Source organism: Somniosus microcephalus, unplaced genomic scaffold (genome assembly GCF_052327205.1).
Source record: "Somniosus microcephalus isolate GS21.2 unplaced genomic scaffold, FLI_Smic_1.0 unresolved_chr8, whole genome shotgun sequence".
NCBI classification, from domain to species: domain Eukaryota; kingdom Metazoa; phylum Chordata; class Chondrichthyes; order Squaliformes; family Somniosidae; genus Somniosus; species Somniosus microcephalus.
In genome coordinates, this window is record NW_028225186.1 from 45,928,512 (window position 1) to 45,939,425 (window position 10,914).

Here is a 10,914-nt window from a genome sequence, read left to right on the forward strand (position 1 = left end):
AAAGCGTTTGTCTTTATTTCCTCTCTCAAAACCCATTGTAATTTTGCAAGCCTCTATTAAATTTCCTCTTAGCCTCCAGAGGAAAGCAATCCCAGCTTCTCCACACTATCCCTCGGGCCACACTGTAAGACGTCAAACGGGTTCTGTATGTCTGATAGACATATATTTCAGCTACAGGGGAGTCAAAGGTTATGGGGAACGGGCGGCAAAGTTGCGTTGTGTCGAAGATCTCATCAGCCACGAACTTTTTAAATGGCGGGCTCGAGGGGCCGAATGGCCCAATCCTGCTCCTATTTTTTCTTTTGGGGAAGGTTAGTTTCCTAATTATGTAATTTTTGAGCAGCTAAACAACGTTGGAAGGAAACTCCCACGGGACGTAGAAAAGTGCAAAATCTTAGCTCTACCGAGAGCTCATGCACCTGAGAGGTTAACCCTGTGTTTCTCTGTCCACAGATCTTCCAGGACCTTCGAAGTGTTTCCAGCATTTAATCAACAATTCCAGATGCAGTATCTGCTGCATATTGCTTTTTATGTTAACGCAGTGTCCCCGCTTGTATTAACAAAATTCAAAAATAAATTGTAGCTACCAGAAAAAAAAAATCGATTAAGTCGGTGTGCATTGGTGGTTCAGGGGTAGAATTCTCGCCTGCCACGCGGGAGACCCGGGTTCGATTCCCGGCCAATGCAGGCCAATTTTTTTAACAATTCATTTCATAGCAAACACATCACATGAGCATAAATAATTTATTAGCTGTACCTGTGCAAGTGGATCAAGGGTATGAATGTTCTGCTCCTGTTCCTGTGCAACAGCTTTGAGGGGCTGAATGGCATCCTGTTCCTGTGTAACAGGCTCCATTCTTACTCTGACAGACATTGCATTGATCACTTCCTCGTTAGTCTCGTTGTGAGTATCCCCGCCTGTCACGCGGGAGACCGGGGTGAAATTCCCCGACGGGAAGGAATTTTAACATCCCCAATTTTAAACGTTTTGGCAGCACCTTAAAGCGCTCCTTGGAAAAGATCAACAGCGAAAGATTGAACCTAAAACAATTTTAAACGGTGAGGAACTGCATAAAAACCTCCTGCATCAATTCCTCGTTAGCATAGTGTTCTCCTTCTGTTTGTCTTTTGTGCGGGGCACTGCGGAACGAGAGAGGACAGGGAAATGCAGATAACAGCGGGAGAAAGCACGTCTGATCTTTCAAGTGGACAGCACTGGCACGATTGGCCGAATGGCCTCACACTGTACTGCACGCCTCCATGAATCATATGGATATCTGAGACATACTCACACAAAGTGAGCACACATCTGTGTTCGTGCATATGTTTGAGTCTTTGTCTCAAGCAGTGCATTACTGTTTCCTCTGTATTGTTCTTGATATTTTGGTGCTGATTATTCAATATCCCGACGGCTTTTCTCTGACTGTGTATCTCTGAGAAAAGCACAGAAGCAAATAGATTTCAGGTGGACGCCTACACGCACTTGATGCTGTGGTTTCCTGAACATGTCCTTTGTGATCTCGCCTAAAAAATGTCATCTTGTACGAAAAGTTTGCCTGGCGTGAAAGTGACCTGAATTTCAAAGCAGCAAGGAGGAAAGACTGCCTTGTTCTACTTGCTGGTAGGCGGCCTCTCACAGCTTCCCTGGTGATCTAGTGGATAGGATTCGGCGCTTTCACCGCCGCGGCCCGGGTTCGATTCCCGGTCAGAGAACCAGTGCGTTTTCTGGCTGTTTGAAATGCCAGCAATCAAAGCACTCGCGCGAAACAATGCTTGCACCTCATCAACCTTTCAATTTTCCACACCGCTGCTGTTGCCTCAACAGTCAGCAGCGCATCATTCGGTACCGAGGTGCAGCATTCGCTTCCTTGCCTCACAGTGTCAGAACAGTCACGGTTATTATCCGTCTTCCATGTATTATTTTGCCGACTGCATCTCCCTAACAAACTTAGCTGATTAAAGCACGGCTATCAGTCAACTCATTGCCAGTGTGAAAAATGCCACATTAGCAACGTGTGCAAGACTCGAATGATAGAGTAACTGGGCCGTGATAACTTATCCTGATATTCATGAGGCCTTAACATTCGCTGCATAAGACAATTCTACCTCTGGTTACTTCCCTCCTGCCATTGGAAAGCGTTTGTCTTTATTTCCTCTATCAAAACCCATTGTAATTTTGCAAGCCTCTATTAAATTTCCTCTTAGCCTCCAGAGGAAAGCAATCCCAGCTTCTCCACACTATCCCTCGGGCCACACTGTAAGACGTCAAACGGGTTCTGTATGTCTGATAGACATATATTTCAGCTACAGGGGAGTCAAAGGTTTTGGGGAACGGGCGGCAAAGTTGCGTTGTGTCGAAGATCTCATCAGCCACGAACTTTTTAAGTGGCGGGCTCGAGGGGCCGAATGGCCCAATCCTGCTCCTATTTTTTCTTTTGGGGAAGGTTAGTTTCTTAATTATGTAATTTTTGAGCAGCTAAACAACGTTGGAAGGAAACTCCCACGGGACGTAGAAAAGTGCAAAATCTTAGCTCTACCGAGAGCTCATGCACCTGAGAGGTTAACCCTGTGTTTCTCTGTCCACAGATCTTCCAGGACCTTCGAAGTGTTTCCAGCATTTAATCAACAATTCCAGATGCAGTATCTGCTGCATATTGCTTTTTATGTTAACGCAGTGTCCCCGCTTGTATTAACAAAAGTCAAAAATAAATTGTAGCTACCAGAAAATAAAATCGATTAATTCGGCGTGCATTGGTGGTTCAGGGGTAGAATTCTCGCCTGCCACGCGGGAGACCCGGGTTCGATTCCCGGCCAATGCAGGCTAATTTCTTTAACAATTCATTTCATAGCAAACACATCACATGAGCATAAATAAATTATTAGCTGTACCTGTGCAAGTGGATCAAGGGTATGAATGTTCTGCTCCTGTTCCTGTGCAACAGCTTTGAGGGGCTGAATGGCATCCTGTTCCTGTGTAACAGCCTCGATTCTTACTCTGACAGACATTGCATTGCTCACTTCCTCGTTAGTCTCGTTGTGAGTATCCCCGCCTGTTACGCGGGAGACCGGGGTGAAATTCCCCGACGGGAAGGAATTTTAACATCCCCAATTTTAAACGTTTTGGCAGCACCTTAAAGCGCTCCTTGGAAAAGATCAACAGCGAAAGATTGAACCTAAAACAATTTTAAACGGTGAGGAACTGCATAAAAACCTCCTGCATCAATTCCTCGTTAGCATAGTGTTCTCCTTCTGTTTGTCTTTTGTGCGGGGCACTGCGGAACGAGAGAGGACAGGGAAATGCAGATAACAGCGGGAGAAAGCACGTCTGATCTTTCAAGTGGACAGCACTGGCACGATTGGCCGAATGGCCTCACACTGTACTGCACGCCTCCATGAATCATATGGATATCTGAGACATACTCACACAAAGTGAGCACACATCTGTGTTCGTGCATATGTTTGAGTCTTTGTCTCAAGCAGTGCATTACTGTTTCCTCTGTATTGTCCTTGATATTTTGGTGCTGATTATTCAATATCCCGACGGCTTTTCTCTGACTGTGTATCTCTGAGAAAAGCACAGAAGCAAATAGATTTCAGGTGGACGCCTACACGCACTTGATGCTGTGGTTTCCTGAACATGTCCTTTGTGATCTCGCCTAAAAAATGTCATCTTGTACGAAAAGTTTGCCTGGCGTGAAAGTGACCTGAATTTCAAAGCAGCAAGGAGGAAAGACTGCCTTGTTCTGCTTGCTGGCAGGCCGCTTCTCACAGCTTCCCTGGTGGTCTAGTGGGATAAGATTCGGCGCTTTCACCGCCGCGGCCCGGGTTCGATTCCCGGTCAGAGAACCAGTGCGTTTTCTGGCTGTTTGAAATGCCAGCAATCAAAGCACTCGCGCGAAACAATGCTTGCACCTCATCAACCTTTCAATTTTCCACACCGCTGCTGTTGCCTCAACAGTCAGCAGCGCATCATTCGGTACCGAGGTGCAGCATTCGCTTCCTTGCCTCACAGTGTCAGAACAGTCACGGTTATTATCCGTCTTCCATGTATTATTTTGCCGACTGCATCTCCCTAACAAACTTAGCTGATTAAAGCACGGCTATCAGTCAACTCATTGCCAGTGTGAAAAATGCCACATTAGCAACGTGTGCAAGACTCGAATGACAGAGTAACTGGGCCGTGATAACTTATCCTGATATTCATGAGGCCTTAACATTCGCTGCATAAGACAATTCTACCTCTGGTTACTTCCCTCCTGCCATTGGAAAGCGTTTGTCTTTATTTCCTCTATCAAAACCCATTGTAATTTTGCAAGCCTCTATTAAATTTCCTCTTAGCCTCCAGAGGAAAGCAATCCCAGCTTCTCCACACTATCCCTCGGGCCACACTGTAAGACGTCAAACGGGTTCTGTATGTCTGATAGACATATATTTCAGCTACAGTGGAGTCAAAGGTTATGGGGAACGGGCGGCAAAGTTGCGTTGTGTCGAAGATCTCATCAGCCACGAACTTTTTAAATGGCGGGCTCGAGGGGCCGAATGGCCCAATCCTGCTATTATTTTTTCTTTTGGGGAAGGTTAGTTTCTTAATTATGTAATTTTTGAGCAGCTAAACAACGTTGGAAGGAAACTCCCACGGGACGTAGAAAAGTGCTAAATCTTAGCTCTACCGAGAGCTCATGCACCTGAGAGGTTAACCCTGTGTTTCTCTTTCCACAGATCTTCCAGGACCTTCGAAGTGTTTCCAGCATTTAATCAACAATTCCAGATGCAGTATCTGCTGCATATTGCTTTTTATGTTAACGCAGTGTCCCCGCTTGTATTAACAAAAGTCAAAAATAAATTGTAGCTACCAGAAAAAAAAAATCGATTAAGTCGGCGTGCATTGGTGGTTCAGGGGTAGAATTCTCGCCTGCCACGCGGGAGACCCGGGTTCGATTCCCGGCCAATGCAGGCTAATTTCTTTAACAATTCATTTCATAGCAAACACATCACATGAGCATAAATAATTTATTAGCTGTACCTGTGCAAGTGGATCAAGGGTATGAATGTTCTGCTCCTGTTCCTGTGCAACAGCTTTGAGGGGCTGAATGGCATCCTGTTCCTGTGTAACAGGCTCGATTCTTACTCTGACAGACATTGCATTGCTCACTTCCTCGTTAGTCTCGTTGTGAGTATCCCCGCCTGTCACGCGGGAGACCGGGGTGAAATTCCCCGACGGGAAGGAATTTTAACATCCCCAATTTTAAACGTTTTGGCAGCACCTTAAAGCGCTCCTTGGAAAAGATCAACAGCGAAAGATTGAACCTAACACAATTTTAAACGGTGAGGAACTGCATAAAAACCTCCTGCATCAATTCCTCCTTAGCATAGTGTTCTCCTTCTGTTTGTCTTTTGTGCGGGGCACTGCGGAACGAGAGAGGACAGGGAAATGCAGATAACAGCGGGAGAAAGCACGTCTGATCTTTCAAGTGGACAGCACTGGCACGATTGGCCGAATGGCCTCACACTGTACTGCACGCCTCCATGAATCATATGGATATCTGAGACATACTCACACAAAGTGAGCACACATCTGTGTTCGTGCATATGTTTGAGTCTTTGTCTCAAGCAGTGCATTACTGTTTCCTCTGTATTGTCCTTGATATTTTGGTGCTGATTATTCAATATCCCGACGGCTTTTCTCTGACTGTGTATCTCTGAGAAAAGCACAGAAGCAAATAGATTTCAGGTGGACGCCTACACGCACTTGATGCTGTGGTTTCCTGAACATGTCCTTTGTGATCTCGCCTAAAAAATGTCATCTTGTACGAAAAGTTTGCCTGGCGTGAAAGTGTCCTGAATTTCAAAGCAGCAAGGAGGAAAGACTGCCTTGTTCTGCTTGCTGGCAGGCCGCTTTTCACAGCTTCCGTGGTGGCCTAGTGGATAGGATTCGGCGCTTTCACCGCCGCGGCCCGGGTTCGATTCCCGGTCCGGGAACCAGTGCATTTTCTGGCTGTTTGAAATGCCAGCAATCAAAGCACCCGCGCGAAACAATGCTTGCACCTCATCAACCTTTCAATTTTCCACACCGCTGCTGTTGCCTCAACAGTCAGCAGCGCATCATTCGGTACCGAGGTGCAGCATTCGCTTCCTTGACCTCACAGTGTCAGAACAGTCACGGTTATTATCCGTCTTCCATGTATTATTTTGCCGAATGCATCTCCCTAACAAACTTAGCTGATCACAGCACGGCTATCAGTCAACTCATTGCCAGTGTGAAAAATGCCACATTAGCAACGTGTGCAAGACTCGAATGACAGAGTAACTGGGCCGTGATAACTTATCCTGATATTCATGAGGCCTTAACATTCGCTGCATAAGACAATTCTACCTCTGGTTACCATCCCTCCTGCCATTGGAAAGCCTTTGTCTTTATTTCCTCTATCGAAACCCATTGTAATTTTGCAAGCCTCTGTTAAATTTCCTCTTAGCCTCCAGAGGAAAGCAATCCCAGCTTCTCCACACTATCCCTCGGGCCACACTGTAAGACGTCAAACGGGTTCTGTATGTCTGATAGACATATATTTCAGCTACAGGGGAGTCAAAGGTTATGGGGAACGGGCGGCAAAGTTGCGTTGTGTCGAAGATCTCATCAGCCACGAACTTTTTAAGTGGCGGGCTCGAGGGGCCGAATGGCCCAATCCTGCTCCTATTTTTTCTTTTGGGGAAGGTTAGTTTCTTAATTATGTAATTTTTGAGCAGCTAAACAACGTTGGAAGGAAACTCCCACGGGACGTAGAAAAGTGCAAAATCTTAGCTCTACCGAGAGCTCATGCACCTGAGAGGTTAACCCTGTGTTTCTCTGTCCACAGATCTTCCAGGACCTTCGAAGTGTTTCCAGCATTTAATCAACAATTCCAGATGCAGTATCTGCTGCATATTGCTTTTTATGTTAACGCAGTGTCCCCGCTTGTATTAACAAAAGTCAAAAATAAATTGTAGCTACCAGAAAATAAAATCGATTAAGTCGGCGTGCATTGGTGGTTCAGGGGTAGAATTCTCGCCTGCCACGCGGGAGACCCGGGTTCGATTCCCGGCCAATGCAGGCTAATTTTTTTAACAATTCATTTCATAGCAAACACATCACATGAGCATAAACAATTTACTGGCTGTACCTGTGCAAGTGGATCAAGGGTATGAATGTTCTGCTCCTGTTCCTGTGCAACAGCTTTGAGGGGCTGAATGGCATCCTGTTCCTGTGTAACAGCCTCGATTCTTACTCTGACAGACATTGCATTGCTCACTTCCTCGTTAGTCTCGTTGTGAGTATCCCCGCCTGTGACGCGGGAGACCGGGGTGAAATTCCCCGACGGGAAGGAATTTTAACATCCCCAATTTTAAACGTTTTGGCAGCACCTTAAAGCGCTCCTTGGAAAAGATCAACAGCGAAAGATTGAACCTAAAACAATTTTAAACGGTGAGGAACTGCATAAAAACCTCCTGCATCAATTCCTCGTTAGCATAGTTTTCTCCTTCTGTTTGTCTTTTGTGCGGGGCACTGCGGAACGAGAGAGGACAGGGAAATGCAGATAACAGCGGGAGAAAGCACGTCTGATCTTTCAAGTGGACAGCACTGGCACGATTGGCCGAATGGCCTCACACTGTACTGCACGCCTCCATGAATCATATGGATATCTGAGACATACTCACACAAAGTGAGCACACATCTGTGTTCGTGCATATGTTTGAGTCTTTGTCTCAAGCAGTGCATTACTGTTTCCTCTGTATTGTCCTTGATATTTTGGTGCTGATTATTCAATATCCCGACGGCTTTTCTCTGACTGTGTATCTCTGAGAAAAGCACAGAAGCAAATAGATTTCAGGTGGACGCCTACACGCACTTGATGCTGTGGTTTCCTGAACATGTCCTTTGTGATCTCGCCTAAAAAATGTCATCTTGTACGAAAAGTTTGCCTGGCGTGAAAGTGTCCTGAATTTCAAAGCAGCAAGGAGGAAAGACTGCCTTGTTCTGCTTGCTGGCAGCCCGCTTTTCACAGCTTCCGTGGTGGCCTAGTGGATAGGATTCGGCTCTTTCACCGCCGCGACCCGGGTTCGATTCCCGGTCCGGGAACCAGTGCATTTTCTGGCTGTTTGAAATGCCAGCAATCAAAGCACCCGCGCGAAAAAATGCTTGCACCTCATCAACCTTTCAATTTTCCACACCGCTGCTGTTGCCTCAACAGTCAGCAGCGCATCATTCGGTACCGAGGTGCAGCATTCGCTTCCTTGCCTCACAGTGTCAGAACAGTCACGGTTATTATCCGTCTTCCATGTATTATTTTGCCGACTGCATCTCCCTAACAAACTTAGCTGATTAAAGCACGGCTATCAGTCAACTCATTGCCAGTGTGAAAAATGCCACATTAGCAACGTGTGCAAGACTCGAATGACAGAGTAACTGGGCCGTGATAACTTATCCTGATATTCATGAGGCCTTAACATTCGCTGCTTAAGACAATTCTACCTCTGGTTACCATCCCTCCTGCCATTGGAAAGCGTTTGTCTTTATTTCCTCTCTCAAAACCCATTGTAATTTTGCAAGCCTCTATTAAATTTCCTCTTAGCCTCCAGAGGAAAGCAATCCCAGCTTCTCCACACTATCCCTCGGGCCACACTGTAAGACGTCAAACGGGTTCTGTATGTCTGATAGACATATATTTCAGCTACAGGGGAGTCAAAGGTTATGGGGAACGGGCGGCAAAGTTGCGTTGTGTCGAAGATCTCATCAGCCACGAACTTTTTAAATGGCGGGCTCGAGGGGCCGAATGGCCCAATCCTGCTCCTATTTTTTCTTTTGGGGAAGGTTAGTTTCCTAATTATGTAATTTTTGAGCAGCTAAACAACGTTGGAAGGAAACTCCCACGGGACGTAGAAAAGTGCAAAATCTTAGCTCTACCGAGAGCTCATGCACCTGAGAGGTTAACCCTGTGTTTCTCTGTCCACAGATCTTCCAGGACCTTCGAAGTGTTTCCAGCATTTAATCAACAATTCCAGATGCAGTATCTGCTGCATATTGCTTTTTATGTTAACGCAGTGTCCCCGCTTGTATTAACAAAATTCAAAAATAAATTGTAGCTACCAGAAAAAAAAAATCGATTAAGTCGGTGTGCATTGGTGGTTCAGGGGTAGAATTCTCGCCTGCCACGCGGGAGACCCGGGTTCGATTCCCGGCCAATGCAGGCCAATTTTTTTAACAATTCATTTCATAGCAAACACATCACATGAGCATAAATAATTTATTAGCTGTACCTGTGCAAGTGGATCAAGGGTATGAATGTTCTGCTCCTGTTCCTGTGCAACAGCTTTGAGGGGCTGAATGGCATCCTGTTCCTGTGTAACAGGCTCCATTCTTACTCTGACAGACATTGCATTGATCACTTCCTCGTTAGTCTCGTTGTGAGTATCCCCGCCTGTCACGCGGGAGACCGGGGTGAAATTCCCCGACGGGAAGGAATTTTAACATCCCCAATTTTAAACGTTTTGGCAGCACCTTAAAGCGCTCCTTGGAAAAGATCAACAGCGAAAGATTGAACCTAAAACAATTTTAAACGGTGAGGAACTGCATAAAAACCTCCTGCATCAATTCCTCGTTAGCATAGTGTTCTCCTTCTGTTTGTCTTTTGTGCGGGGCACTGCGGAACGAGAGAGGACAGGGAAATGCAGATAACAGCGGGAGAAAGCACGTCTGATCTTTCAAGTGGACAGCACTGGCACGATTGGCCGAATGGCCTCACACTGTACTGCACGCCTCCATGAATCATATGGATATCTGAGACATACTCACACAAAGTGAGCACACATCTGTGTTCGTGCATATGTTTGAGTCTTTGTCTCAAGCAGTGCATTACTGTTTCCTCTGTATTGTCCTTGATATTTTGGTGCTGATTATTCAATATCCCGACGGCTTTTCTCTGACTGTGTATCTCTGAGAAAAGCACAGAGGCAAATAGATTTCAGGTGGACGCCTACACGCACTTGATGCTGTGGTTTCCTGAACATGTCCTTTGTGATCTCGCCTAAAAAATGTCATCTTGTACGAAAAGTTTGCCTGGCGTGAAAGTGACCTGAATTTCAAAGCAGCAAGGAGGAAAGACTGCCTTGTTCTGCTTGCTGGCAGACCGCTTCTCACAGCTTGCCTGGTGGTCTAGTGGATAGGATTCGGCGCTTTCACCGCCGCGGCCCGGGTTCGATTCCCGGTTCGGGAACCAGTGCGTTTTCTGGCTGTTTGAAATGCCAGCAATCAAAGCACCCGCGCGAAACAATGCTTGCACCTCATCAACCTTTCAATTTTACACACCGCTGCTGTTGCCTCAACAGTCAGCAGCGCATCATTCGGTACCGAGGTGCAGCATTCGCTTCCTTGCCTCAGAACAGTCACGGTTATTATCCGTCTTCCATGTATTATTATGCCGACTGCATCTCCCTAACAAACTTAGCTGTTCACAGCACGGCTTTCAGTCAACTCATTGCCAGTGTGAAAAATGCCACATTAGCAACGTGTGCAAGACTCGAATGACAGAGTAACTGGGCCGTGATAACTTATCCTGATATTCATGAGGCCTTAACATTCGCTGCATAAGACAATTCTACCTCTGGTTACCATCCCTCCTGCCATTGGAAAGCGGTTGTCTTTATTTCCTCTATAAAAACCCATTGTAATTTTGCAAGCCTCTATTAAATTTCCTCTTAGCCTCCAGAGGAAAGCAATCCCAGCTTCTCCACACTATCCCTCGGGCCACACTGTAAGACGTCAAACGGGTTCTGTATGTCTGATAGACATATATTTCAGCTACAGGGGAGTCAAAGGTTATGGGGAACGGGCGGCAAAGTTGCGTTGTGTCGAAGGTCTCATCAGCCACGAACTTTTTAAAT

General features: G+C 46.1%; 5 non-coding genes across 5 annotated transcripts; all 5 read left to right on the forward strand.

The window, feature by feature from the left end:
* Nucleotides 1-616: 616 nt before the first annotated feature.
* Nucleotides 617-687, forward strand: trnag-gcc (transfer RNA glycine (anticodon GCC)). Its single transcript has one exon. It is a non-coding gene; the product is annotated as a tRNA-Gly (tRNA).
* A 2,061-nt stretch (nt 688-2,748) lies between these two features.
* On the forward strand, nt 2,749-2,819 carry trnag-gcc (transfer RNA glycine (anticodon GCC)). The gene has a single exon. It is a non-coding gene; the product is annotated as a tRNA-Gly (tRNA).
* A 2,063-nt stretch (nt 2,820-4,882) lies between these two features.
* On the forward strand, nt 4,883-4,953 carry trnag-gcc (transfer RNA glycine (anticodon GCC)). The gene has a single exon. It is a non-coding gene; the product is annotated as a tRNA-Gly (tRNA).
* A 2,063-nt stretch (nt 4,954-7,016) lies between these two features.
* On the forward strand, nt 7,017-7,087 carry trnag-gcc (transfer RNA glycine (anticodon GCC)). Its single transcript has one exon. It is a non-coding gene; the product is annotated as a tRNA-Gly (tRNA).
* A 2,063-nt stretch (nt 7,088-9,150) lies between these two features.
* trnag-gcc (transfer RNA glycine (anticodon GCC)) lies at nt 9,151-9,221 on the forward strand. The gene has a single exon. It is a non-coding gene; the product is annotated as a tRNA-Gly (tRNA).
* Nucleotides 9,222-10,914: the final 1,693 nt, after the last annotated feature.